At 31.2% G+C, this 13,971-nt stretch overlaps 1 protein-coding gene across 2 annotated transcripts in view; it reads right to left on the bottom strand.

The window, feature by feature from the left end:
• LOC145245251 (uncharacterized) overlaps nt 1-13,971 on the bottom strand; it is a 260,099-nt gene that overhangs the window by 23,438 nt on the left and 222,690 nt on the right. The gene's annotated exons all lie outside the window — the stretch shown is intronic.

The raw sequence follows: 13,971 nt of genomic DNA, 5'->3' as shown, positions 1-13,971 counted from the left end.
GCAGTTCAGTAAACAGGTCCGTATTAAGTTGCTAATCGCTACTTTCCAACTTTCCTGTTGACTAAATCATGACAGGAAAGAAAATCAGACTTCAAATAGGGCAACATCTATTTAAAACGGGTCAACCCCTACATATGTATTTTTGTTTTCGTTGCTAGACTCCAGCTCGAACTATAGCCCATCCCAACACAAAAAGAATACAGGAGATATTTACTAATGCAAAAGCAAATATAATAGTAATAACACCATTAGTTTTCATTGGTCTGATTATTCATGCAGGCAATAACTATAACTGTTGATTAGTTAACTCAGGTCACACGAAAACAGAAATATGCCCTTTCTAAACTGGCAATGACTATCACAAACAAGGGTAAGACATTTTTTTACAAAAATCAAATAGTGGAAACTAACATGCGCTAAAACATGTAACATAATCGATTTAATATTTTTGTGCTCATTGTTACATTATTACTAATTATCGATAATATATACATTAAGGCATATCACATAAACCAGTATATACCTAATTTTTGTGTGCATGGAACCAAATTACACACTGAAAGATATCCTAAGTCAACATGAATTGTTGATAAAGAGTATACTATTAATACTTGTATTCATTATGTTATATATGTTATATTAATAAATCTTTGGATATTAACAACTCTAAACTATAAGTAAGGCGACAAATATATATATATATATATATATATATATATATGTTAGATTTGACTCAGTGACAAGTGGTGGAGCTCTGGATTGTAAACAAAACAAAACCATACCAATAGGGTCACATCTTATTAAGGTCCGTTACTACACGAAAATAAGGATTATCAGTTGGCCGATGATTGCCACTTCGAGAGAACTGATAACAATGAGTACACTGAACATAAGATTATATAAGAATTGATTATCCAAGAGGACGGCTCAAATATTTGTTTACATTAAACTTAAAGACGACCATGTTGTAGTTGATAGGGAAGCAGCCTCCCAGTATTTTTCCACATATGAGATCTTCTAAAAAACAATTTTTCCAAGGAAATTCTGTTTGATTATTGGTACGGAGAGAGAAAGGGGAGTTTCTTTTTGCTTTCGTTTTTTTTTGTTTTTTTTTGTTTCTTTTATTTTGGCTGTACTTGTAGCTGGGCTAGTTCTTGCTGTGAATATTATAAATATATCTATATATATATATACATAAAAGATGAGAACGTGTTTGTATGAGAGCACTTCTCATCCTATATACTCAATGACTTTTTATGTATAGACTTGAAATTTGGTATATAGAGTATTTCAATATCTGAAAAACTTTTCAATCTTTTTTAATCCGTAAAAAGCGCGGCTAAGGGGCCAAAATTGAAAAATTGCTGCGCGGGAGGCCATCGGATTTTTATCCGTTTCCAACTTTTTCGCGACTGCGCATGTGCGGTCGTGAAATATGACAACTTCTTATGTAATGTATGATTTGCTTTGAAAACAATATTAAAAAGTCATGTCAATCTGGTGTAATGATTATTGTACTTGATTCACTGTCTTTAGGTTTTGATTTCGATCTCAACTCGAGTACTTTTTTCCTACAAAATTTTTAGAAAAAAATATAATAACCGCATGCACATGTCCCAGTTTTTTACTTCATATTTTAAAGGAATTTATTGTTACGTTTAATAGCTACGATATTTCTGTTTATAATAAATAAGAATGTTGCATTACTTAAAATATAATATTATGCATAGTTTACGTCCGTTCAGCGCCGGGCAGTCTGCTAGTATATATATATATATATATATATACATATATATATATATATATATATATATATATATATATATATACACGTGTGTGTGTGTGTGTGTAAAGGCAGAAAAAGTAAGAGATGATTATTATTATTATTATTATTATTATTATTAATAATAATAATAATAATAATAATAATAATAATAATAATAATAATAATAATAATAATAGCAGCATTCTATTATTATTATCTCTTAAGTAGCATAAATCACGCGTGCAGTAATATGAATTTACAGTGCAGAGGAGATTAGGGCTTTTACACGCTTGGGTCTGGCTCATCAGAAAATAGTTTTGCTGTTTACCCGTGGCCTTTTTTCCTGTCCTTTTACTAACTAGTATATTTGCTAGTTCCGAATATTTACTAATAAGGAAGGCCCGCCCTATTCCGATTCGAAATTAGAGTCCCTTCCACCCTGGTAATCGTTTAACGAGCTCGGGTGAGATGTGGGTAATTTGTGATTAGTTATTTCTGATTTCTGACTTGACAAGCCTGGTCTTTCTCGAAAAGTGGACACTTAGAAATAATAAAAATGCAGAGATTCTTAAGATGCGCCCAATCAGTTTACTCGTTGCACGCGGAAAATGTTACTCCAAACCTAAACGTGACAGAGACACGACCAATACAACGGAATAAAAGAAAAAAAGGTAATGCCCAAAACTTTATAGATATAACTTATAGAATAGAAAAAAACTCTCCTTAGCGAAAATCTACATGTACATACATTCATATATACATGCATATATGCATGCATATACATATGTACATTAGTGTTCTACTGAGTGTAATTTGTCTTCGTTTGGAGGTAATCTATATTTTGAAAGACCAGACTTTAAGAATTCTAAAGAAACCAAAATTTTGATTGTAGAAATTGTTATTGAATTAAAAATAAGTCATGTCAGTTATAAGTCTAATAATTTTTACAAAAGTGTCGGGAGGAAACGGTAATTTAATGTTTGCTTTTTTTTAGGTGTGTATGGAGCAAATTTAAACATTTTAATGGGGTCATTAGCGTATAATGATGTGTTATCTAAGCTGTGTATATCGATATAAATTTTGGTCTTCCTATGGGAAACCCTTTTAGTGGAATATTTGCCTGCCATTTCTTACAATTTATAGAACCTGGTCCTTTCAAATTTAGATTACTTCCAAACACAGAATATTTTAGATACATTGGCGACATTTTAATTTTTCTTCCAGAAAACACACACATAGATAATATTAAAGACAAATTACACCCAGTCGAACCCTCCATAAAGTACACCTGTGAAACAAAAAAAAATCACTTATTACCTTTTCTAGACATACTTATTATATAATCAATAATAAACTATCCTTCAAAGTTCACTGCAGACACAGAATATTTTAGATACATTGGCGACATTTTAATTTTTCTTCCTGAAAATACACACATAGATAATATTAAAGACAAATTACACCCAGTCGAACCCTCCATAAAGTACACCTGTGAAACAAAAAACAATCACTTTTTACCTTTTCTAGACATACTTATTATATAATCAATAATAAACTATCCTTCAAAGTTCACTGCAAACACAGAATATTTTAGATACATTGGCGACATTTTAATTTTTCTTCCTGAAAATACACACATAGATAATATTAAAGACAAATTACACCCAGTCGAACCCTCCATAAAGTACACATGTGAAACAAAAAACAATCACTTTTTACCTTTTCTAGACATACTTATTATATAATCAATAATAAACAATCCTTCAAAGTTCACCGCAAAACTACGCACGAAAACGATTACATATATTTCTACTCACACCATAATAACAAAATAAAAAACAGGTATAATTATTGGTTTCTTCTTACGTGCATTCAGAATTGGCAGTTCAGAATATCTGGACGAAGAATTCAAATACCTCACAAATTCTTTGAAAACCTTTAATATCCCACATATTTTATATTATATGCTAAGAAAAAAGTCACACAAATATTTTCCAGGATAAATAAGCAAAAAATCATATACACCAGCCAGTTCTCTCATAAACAGACATCTTCTTTTTCCTAGAAACATAATACAATAATTTGCAACACACTGAACAAACTAGGAATTCCAATCATACAAACTACATCACAAACTATAAAACAAACATTAAAAACAACAAAACATCTATAAAACAAGCCAGTTTCCAATGCAGGCATATACAAAATTGCCATCATATATACGTTGGTGACACCCAACGCAGATTAAAGAAAAGGCTCAATGAACATAAAAGAGATATAAGAAATAGCAATTCTCCGAATGCATTAGTCTCTAATTCATTGCAGCATAATCATATTTTTGACTAATACTTAAATCTATTTCAAATAAACCGCGACCGAGACTTCTTGAATCAGCGAGTATCGTTAATTCAAGCACAATTAAACAACGTACAGGTTTTGATAATCCATCGTCATTAATAAGTCATCATCGGCGGTCACTCGTGTTCGAGTAAGACTGTCCTCCGTTGTGGCTTCTGTGGGTCCTCAGGTGAGCATAGAGCCCAATCCTAGACCCAATTTTTCTTGTGCAGTTTGGGCAGATAAAGGTAGTGGTGGTGGGGTGGGGTTGGGTGTGTCTGGTTGATAATCTGTCCTTTCTGTGCTTGCGTTTATCCTCAGCAGCTTGATTTAGGTCATTACTATAAAGCGCAGCACCTTCGTGGACTTAATAAGTAAACTCCTATTAAAAGAACATAATTTCATTTTAGACACAAGTTTCTCTAACACTATAAAAACACCTCCTATATTAATACATATAATCAGTCAATAAATTACATAACAAAAATACACTCATTTCATTTCAGTTACACATCCATATTTGAATCATAACGGACATATATGTTCCCTAAAAATATAAATTGCATCATATATTTTTAAATATATGAACGGCTATATGACGCTATAAAACATCTTACAATCTTTCACAGCGCTGTGCCCCCCTTTTTTTAATTTCCAACGATTTCTCGTTTCTGAAATGGAACAGGGTTATACATTTCATAACATAAAAAATATATTTTCAAATATTTGTACTGGTGATTTTTTTTCTGATTTCATTCATCCAAAGGAAATCTCGAAATAAAGACGAAACGATGATGAACATATAACTTTATTTAGTTATTTATTTTTATTTCGTTGGAATACTACTTCCATTGAACTCATCATACACACACATATATATACATATATAGACACACACACACAAACACAAACACACAAACACACAAACACACACACATATATATATATATATATATATATATATATATTTAGCGGTACAAAAACTATACAGCGTTTTGAAAATAATATACGAACATACCCTAGGGGTGCTTTTCAATAACTAAATTATCAGGAGTTAATCGTAGATATCAATAGATGAAAAAAAAGACGAATTAAATTGCCACGCAAGAGCAAGTACTCGAAGATATATAAAAAAAATGGTCGAAGAAAAGGTAAATGGGAATTCGTGTGAAATATATGTACAATAATATAAAATATATGTACAAGTAAGATTGGAGGGGAGTATGAAAACAGTTAACATATATCTCCAAGAAAATTTGTCGGCAAAGCGACGGTTGGCGTAAAAGAATTGAGACTGACTCCAATCGTTAAATGATTTTGAAAGTCAGCCAGGTGCAATATTCTAAAATAATCCATTTTATAGGCATTGCGACAAGCTGGATTTTCAATTAGATATTGGCCAATGGCAGATTCGAAAAGGACGAAAGCGGCGTGGCTTGCGTAGTATAATTTCTGTCGGTATATTTTGGTTAATGCGTGTCTGCAAGTTCAAGGAGATTCCACATACATAGCCAGCAGCACACTGGCAATTAAATTCATAATTATCATTATTTTGAGCCATGTAGGTAAACCGTCCTTCGTGACCAGTGAGAATGCAGATCTTACACCGAAAACCCACCGAAATACGACGGACGGGAAACAATTTGTTACAAACTTAAAAATACGTCTGCCCAAACACTGACCAGCAACTCCAATCAAAGGTAGCTTTAAATAAGCAGGACATTTGGACGGACCAGGGCTACAGAAGAATTTTACTTTCCACTTAACTTCTGATGAGTTTGTTGGTGAAAGGGCTCCCTAGGGTTTGTCCGTATATTATTCACACACACACACACACACATATATATATATATATATATATATATATATGTGTGTGTGTGTATATATATATATATATAAATACATATATATATATAATACATATATATATATACAAACATAAATATATACATACATATACATATATATGAATGCATGTGCAGATATATGCATATATATATATATATATATATATATATATATATATATATATATATATATATATATATACAGCCCTGGTCAAAATAATAAGACCACTTAAGAAAGTAAGCGTTTACGCATATTATCGACTTTTTAATCAAACAAATGGTTGAAACCATTGCCAAAAGGGAAAATATGATGGAAAAAAATGAAATCTGCTTCATTCGAAACCTTAACCCTGATCTAAAGGAACTTTCTGATTCAGTTTTCAGTACATGGGATAAAATTCCTTCGCAACTGATAAAAAATACTTAGTCGCAAGCATGCCGAAGAGAATTTTTGGAGTAATTCATAATAATGGAGGCTATACTAAATACTGAGACCCTTCTTAGTAATTTATAATTGCCTTTTGTTAGATAAATTATCAGTGGTCTTATCATTTTGACCAGGTGAAAATGTTTGTTTTTTAAAAAATAATTATTAGATCAGGGTTAAGGTTTCGAATGAAGCCGATTTCATTTTTTTCCATCATATTTTTCCTTTTGGCAATGGTTTACACCATTTGTTTCATTAAAAATTCGATAATATGCGTAAACGCTTACTTTCTTAAGTGGTCTTATGATTTTGACCAGGACTGTATATATACATACATATACATATATATAAATACATATATATATATATATATGTATATGCATATATATATATATACATATCTAAATACATATACATATAAATATATAAATACATATATATATATAAATGCATATATATATACATATCTAAATACATATACATATAAATATATAAATACATATATATAAATGCATATATATATATACATATCTAAATACATATACATATAAATATATAAATACATATATATAAATGCATATATATAAATACATATGTATATATAAATACATATACACATATAAATACATATATACACATATGAATACATATATGATGGCAGCAAATCCGTTTTCGAACATTGCCATTACTTGATATAGCACAAAAAAGAAAAAGATATGCAGAAACACGAAACAAATCAGTGATGGGCCGCACGAAGGTGGCTTTTAAACCCTGCCAAACTCTGGCATTCTTTGGTACACATTGTGCTAACATGTGCGCCACTAGCAGCATGTTTTTTATGGCCACTTCTATGTAAAATCAAATGCCGCTTCAAACCACCTGCTGTTTTGTACGTCAGCCCGTAGTTGACACAGATTAGATCTGGCAACACAAGACTGCTCTGTAGCCCACTGAGCTGATGAGTAGTCTGGTGGCTTATCAGCCCAGCTCTGCTCAGACATAATCTTCCGCACACCTCACACTCCAGACCAATTTGAAGTTCCCTTTCCGGATATCACGTTATAGTCGCTCATACTGGGTTCGATCAGTGTCAAACTTGCCCACACCTCCCCGAAAGGTCATTCTCCACTCTCCACGATCTAATGCAAGACTCTCCCAGGTTTTTTTCATTTATCTCACATTTTTTTAAGGTGGACCTCAAACAATCTTTAAATCTCATTTTAGGCTTTTGAGCCAGACGTCTTCCCTCGGCAAGCTCGCCATAAAGGAGTTGTTTGGGAAGTCGACTGTAACATCCTCACCACATGTCCACTCCACCTCAGTCTATGTTTGATAATGTGAGTTTCAGTGCTTAGACATTGAATCCTTTCAAGAACCTCCACATCACTGACATACATTTGCCAACCCACACCTAAGATTCGCCGTAGGCACATCTGGTGAATCCGCCCGAGACATCTCAAATGCTTTCTGTATGTTGTCTAAGTTTAACAAGCATAGAGAAGAGCAGAGAGAACGCATGCGACAAACACCTTAATCTTTGTTGGCAGCGAGGTCCCATAACAGCTCCACAAACGCTTGTCCAACCTTCCAAAGGCATCACTTGCCCTGTTGATCCATAACGATACCTCATCATCCAGGGCTCCGGACATACTTAGTATGCTACCCAAGTATACAAACTTAGTGCCAACCTCTATCGTTGACCCACAGATATAAACTGATGGCTCATAGTATGGCATGTCTGGAGCAGGCTGATACATTAATACAGTTTTTTTTTCAGATTGATATTCAGGCTCAATACGTTGCAGGCAACTGCAAAGGCGTCACCAAGATGCTGCATATCAGCCACCATATGAGCCACCAGATCACAGTCAACCGTATAGAGCAAGTCACGGATCGTGTTGGTGAGTACCTTTGTACTTGCATTAAAGCGCCTAATATATATACAAATATACACACATATATATGCATAAATACATCCATATATATATATATAAATACTTAAATACATATATATATATAAATACATATATATTTATAAATACATATACATACGTACATATATATATATAAATATATATATATATATATAATACATATATATATATATATATGAGGCTTAGTGTCTTTATACTTTTTAAAAGTTTTTATTTTTTTTAAGCTTCAACGGAAAAGAAAAAGAAAAAAGAAAACAATCGCTTTTGATGAAAAACGAATGAACCGATAGAAAGCGCTTGAGAAGAATATGGTCGAACAACAGATTTGGGGCGCCATTTTATATAACATGCATGCTGAAATTAAAAAGACCGTTTGGCAAATGGAAACAATATCCAGAAAGATCGGAAAAAAGAAAATACTTCTGTCGTGTTCAATCGGACGTGCTTGAATAATGACTTGCTGCCAAAATATACAATATATATATATAATTTTCTTTCGACGAGGTTTTCCTAGTTCTACTGACCACCGATAGAATTATCGTCATGTTAATGTCATTGTATTTGATGTATATCTATATAACTATAAAAGTGATAATGCGTGTGTGTATTTGTGTGTGTGTGAAGACAAATCTTATTTGGTATATGTTTTCAAACTTAGTTATTCTTAATCTAAATAAGTTGTCATGTGACCGATTTGTGCATGCGAAGTCATAAAACAGTTTAAAAAGAGATTGAAAAAAATCCGATGCAACCAAATTACCAAATTTTTAATTTTGACCCATTAGCAACTTTTTTCCGAATGAAAACCGATTAAAAAGTTTTCAACCTGCCTGAATAAGGCAGGTTGAAAACTTTTTAATCGGTTTTCATTCGGTTTTGGATTTGTCGTCGACCTGAAAAAAATGCCAGGACGGAGGGAGAGGGATAAAACGATAGAATCTGTAAAGAAAAATAAGAAAAAGAAAAAGAAAAAAAACGAGGACTGCTAGAGGCAGTTGACAGACGAAAGGCAGGTAAAGAAAACGGAGAGAATTTCGTTGTATCTCCAAGTGAGACGAACGAACGATACGAAAGAAGAAGAAATAAAGAAGAAAAGAGATTAAGAAGTATTTAAAAATACTTTTTGGCTATCGTCAATTACGCTAAGGGACAAACATCGAATTTCGGCAATGCCCTGATACTGCGGCAGACGAGAAGAATACGAATGAAAAGACAGAATTTATCAACACAAATTTGCTGAGACATTGGATGGCGAAAATTTTAAAAAAAATCCCAAGTGAGCGAATCGAATAAAAGGAGGCATAACCGAGTTGGTTTGATCTGTTTTACATTTTTATCTTTTACCCTTAGTTTGTAAATAAATTTCATTTTGAACTTTTAAAATTCGTGTTCTCTTTTCCGTTTTCCTTTTCACTGTTTTCGTGTACTTCACAATTCACGTGCCCGGAAAAGTTGTCACCTTTTTCTTGTGTTTGTGTTCTTATATCGAACCCTAATAGACCTTTTTCTTTTATTTCAATTCTTCATTTTTATAAGTGTTACGAATCGTGCTTCTACGTTATTATCGTTATTATCCAGTCTCGCGACAATATATATATATATATATATATATATATATATATATATATATATATATATATATATATATATATATATATATATATACTAGCATGGGTATCCGGCGTTGGGTGTTTGAAGGAGAATGCTGATAAAAAAGGGTCAATTTTTTTAAATTTGATCCCTATTATGACCCCTTAAAATTTATTGTTTTTGGCTCAAATCGAGTTATTAAGTTAGATCCATGTCCAAGGTACCTATATCTAAAATTTCAAGAGTCTAGACCCAAAATTGTCGGAGGAGTTTGGTAGAGTTCTCAAAGGTCGAATCACTGAACTTTTACACTTTAATAGCCAAATTTCTGGCCGAAAATGGATTTAAAATGTTTTACCAAATCTCAGTACCCTGTATATCACATTTCGAGTCTGTAGACTAAAAATTGACAGAGTTATTGCGTAGGGAAATGTACACAGACACACACAGTGACACGCTCACTTATATATATATATATATATATATGTGTGTGTGTGTGTGTGTGTGTGTGTGTGTGTGTGTGTGTGTGTGTGTGTGTGTGTGTGTGTGTGTGTGTGAGAAAGAGATGAGAAGCAACTAAAATTTTTGCATTTTTATTAGTCGGTTATAGGTTATATCCTGCCTCATGACACCTTTGGCAAATGTCTGTAAAGCGTATGCGACACAAACTTTGTGAATGAAACTGCTACTAAATTGTGTATTGCATAATAAACACTAGTTATGCACTACCAATAGAGTCTGAGAAAAATAACAAAGAGAGAGAGACAGCGAGAAAGGAGAGAGCTGAGAAAGAAAAAAGTAGAAGAAAAAAGAGAGATAGAGATAATCTTTTAAAAATATTTAGAAATTATGAAACACTCTGTTTCATTTTGTTTCCATTGTAGTGCTCCTATCTCAATCAAAATACCATGTCCACAACGCTAGAGAATCTCTATAACCGAGTGAGACATTAAAATGTGTTGATACGAAATCTTTTAAATTTTATGAGCTGAGCGTTTCATCCGCTTTTATCCATTCGAAAAACCAATGATTTCCGCAGAACTACACGTGTATTTTTTCGACTTACAATCTTAATAGATCTATTTGAACAGTCGAAATTACATTACGCACTTATTTGGCGTTAGTGCACTGGTGTGTTAAGACACTATGGAGTGCAATTAAAGAAGAAACCATTGTTAGATCTTTCAAAAAATGAAATCAATTCAGTTTATTCTGGCTGTCAGTTCGTACATATATTTAATTATTATTAAGGCCTTTATATCTTCCATTCTGATTATCAGTCTTATGCTGTGTATAAATTGTATGAATGCATATTATGGATTGTTTCCTCTTAGGCTCAATAGTAAAATGAAATAATCGTATACTTCGTTTAAGCTACATCTTAATCTCTCACTCTCTATCTTTATTTCCCTATCTGTTTAGTCTGTCTGTCTGTCTGTCTGTCTGTCTCTCTCTCTCTCTCTCTCTCTCTCTCTCTCTCTAATACGTGTGTGTTTGTGTACTATGTGAATGACCGTACCAGGAAAATATATTATCTCCGAACAGTAAAAATATACATAACACAACTTTAACGAAAATTAAAATCAACATATAATAATAATAATAATAATAATAATAATAATAATAATAATAATAATAATAACCCTAATTTCTTAAATCCTTATTCATAATTCATCAAAATCCATTACATGAGTTAAATCTACTAAATTGGAAAAAAATTAAGTTTAAGCTTTAATCTCAATAATTCATGGAACCTTGTGGAATCTTACTTATTTAGTTTTTAATGCTTATAAATGAAATTTAATGCACACATGAAACAGCCGTTTTTCGAAATAGTATGTTGTATCAATATTATACCCTTAAAACTATTTAAAATTTCAGAAAAAAACTGAAATATTAGGCATATATATTAATTGATGTGTAATACCTATTGTAAAAGAATTTGCACAAATCGAAGGTGTCTGTATTTTCATGAATGACGCCCAGTCTCTTTTTTCTCCACTTTGCATATAATTGAAATAATTTAATATTGTCTATTTTACACACGCTTACACACAGAAACTGTTCCAAAATGCATAATGATTGATACATTAGTTAAGAGTGAATCCTACACACATAATCATATAAACCTATCAAATATATGTATATATAATATATAAATACACACACACACACACATATATATATATGCATATACATACATTCATTATATATATATATATATATATATATATATATATATATATACAAACATACATACACTCGTAATAAAAAAAAATGGGCCAAACAAATTTTATACATTTTATTGCACTAAAAGCTATATTGAACAATTGAACAAGGAAACTTAAACGAGACTAATAACACAGAAAAAGACATTTACTTTAATAAATGCTTAGTGTGGAATCGCATTCCCTTTTGATTTCTTTAAAAGATCAATCCTTTTAGATATGTTCTCAACCAAAGTGGAACACCGCAAAGAGGAGATGCTATTCCATTCGCTTTGCACAGCTTCCCACAGTTTGTCATTATTCGAAAAACTTCTTCCAGCCAATGCACGATATGTTATGGACCAAATATTCTAGATTGGGTTTAAATCGCGCCTTTGACCTGGCCAAAATTTCACATTAATTCAATTATACATTTTCTTGTGACTTTAGCAGTGTGTAGAGTGGCATTATCGTGTTGAAAAATAATGTTCTGAGAGATTCCTAGCGTCTGGATACTGGTAAAAGTCCTATTTCTAATATTCGAATGTATTCCCTTGCATTGATTGACTTGTCACATCTAATAAGTTCTCCAACTCCTGCTGCAGTAAAAGTTCCCCACACTATTACCTCTTAATTCCCGTATTATCGTTTTTATGCAACTTTCACGTATTATCGTTTTTATGCAACTTTCTTTCTTTTTTTTCTTTATGCGAAAATCTTTCTCCGGTTCTTCGATTGCTGCGTTCGGGAGCATCAGGAGCCCTGTTTTAAATTCTTTGCACTGGGAAACATAAGTTTTCTTTCAATCCTTCAAAACCAGTTAATTTAAGCCTGTCATCATCCTTAAAAGTGAATGCTCTAAGGCGACCAGGTCCTGATTTCTCTTTTGACGGATTTGCTTCACTACAAAAAGAGATATTTACATATTTTCTCCTCTTACAATATCAAAAATCTGCTTGTAAATAATTTTCGACTGCCATAACACTGCAATTCGTTTTCTTATACTTTCCCCAAGATGCAGTCTTACAATTTTTAATATAAATTTTTTTCCACTTATTATAATATGCTATAATAATTATGATCAACAAAGAAAAATCAACGATTAACAATTAATAAAAAAATATAGAAAATCAATTTCTTCTTTCTTTCAGGCCTTGCCCATTTTTTTTGCTTATTATATATATATATATATATATATATATATATATATATATGAATACATAAATATATATAAATATATATATATACAAAATATATGTATAAATAAAAATATATATATAAATATAAATATATATGTATAAATATATATATAAATATATATATATTAATATATGTATAAATATATATATACAAATATATATATATCAATATATATATCATTATATATACATAAATATATATATATATATCAATATATATATCAATATATATACATAAATATATATATATACAAATATATATATATCATTATATCTATATAAATATATGTATAAATATATACAAATACATATATATAAATATATATATAAATATATATATATATAAATATATATATAAATATATATACATATATAGTAATTTATAAAATATGGCGATTAAGCTACATTGAATATTCTGCGTTTCATCCAACTATAGGATTCATCAGGCTTATGCGCGAATTCTGTGGTTGCTTCTTGTTTTATATATGTTGAGGATTTCTAGCATAAACGATCACACACATATATGTATATATATATATATATATATATATATATATATGTATATATATGTGCATGTATGTGTGTACACATAGGTATATTTATATGTATAAAAAAAAGGAGAACGTCTACCTAAAACCACAAACCTAGTTCTTAAACAGATCCTT

Source organism: Euprymna scolopes, chromosome 1 (assembly GCF_053919585.1).
Source record: "Euprymna scolopes isolate OS-2025 chromosome 1, ASM5391958v1, whole genome shotgun sequence".
Taxonomy (NCBI): Eukaryota; Metazoa; Mollusca; class Cephalopoda; order Sepiida; family Sepiolidae; genus Euprymna; species Euprymna scolopes.
Note: the sequence above shows the minus strand (reverse complement) of the source record. Positions and strands in the feature narration are given on the sequence as shown.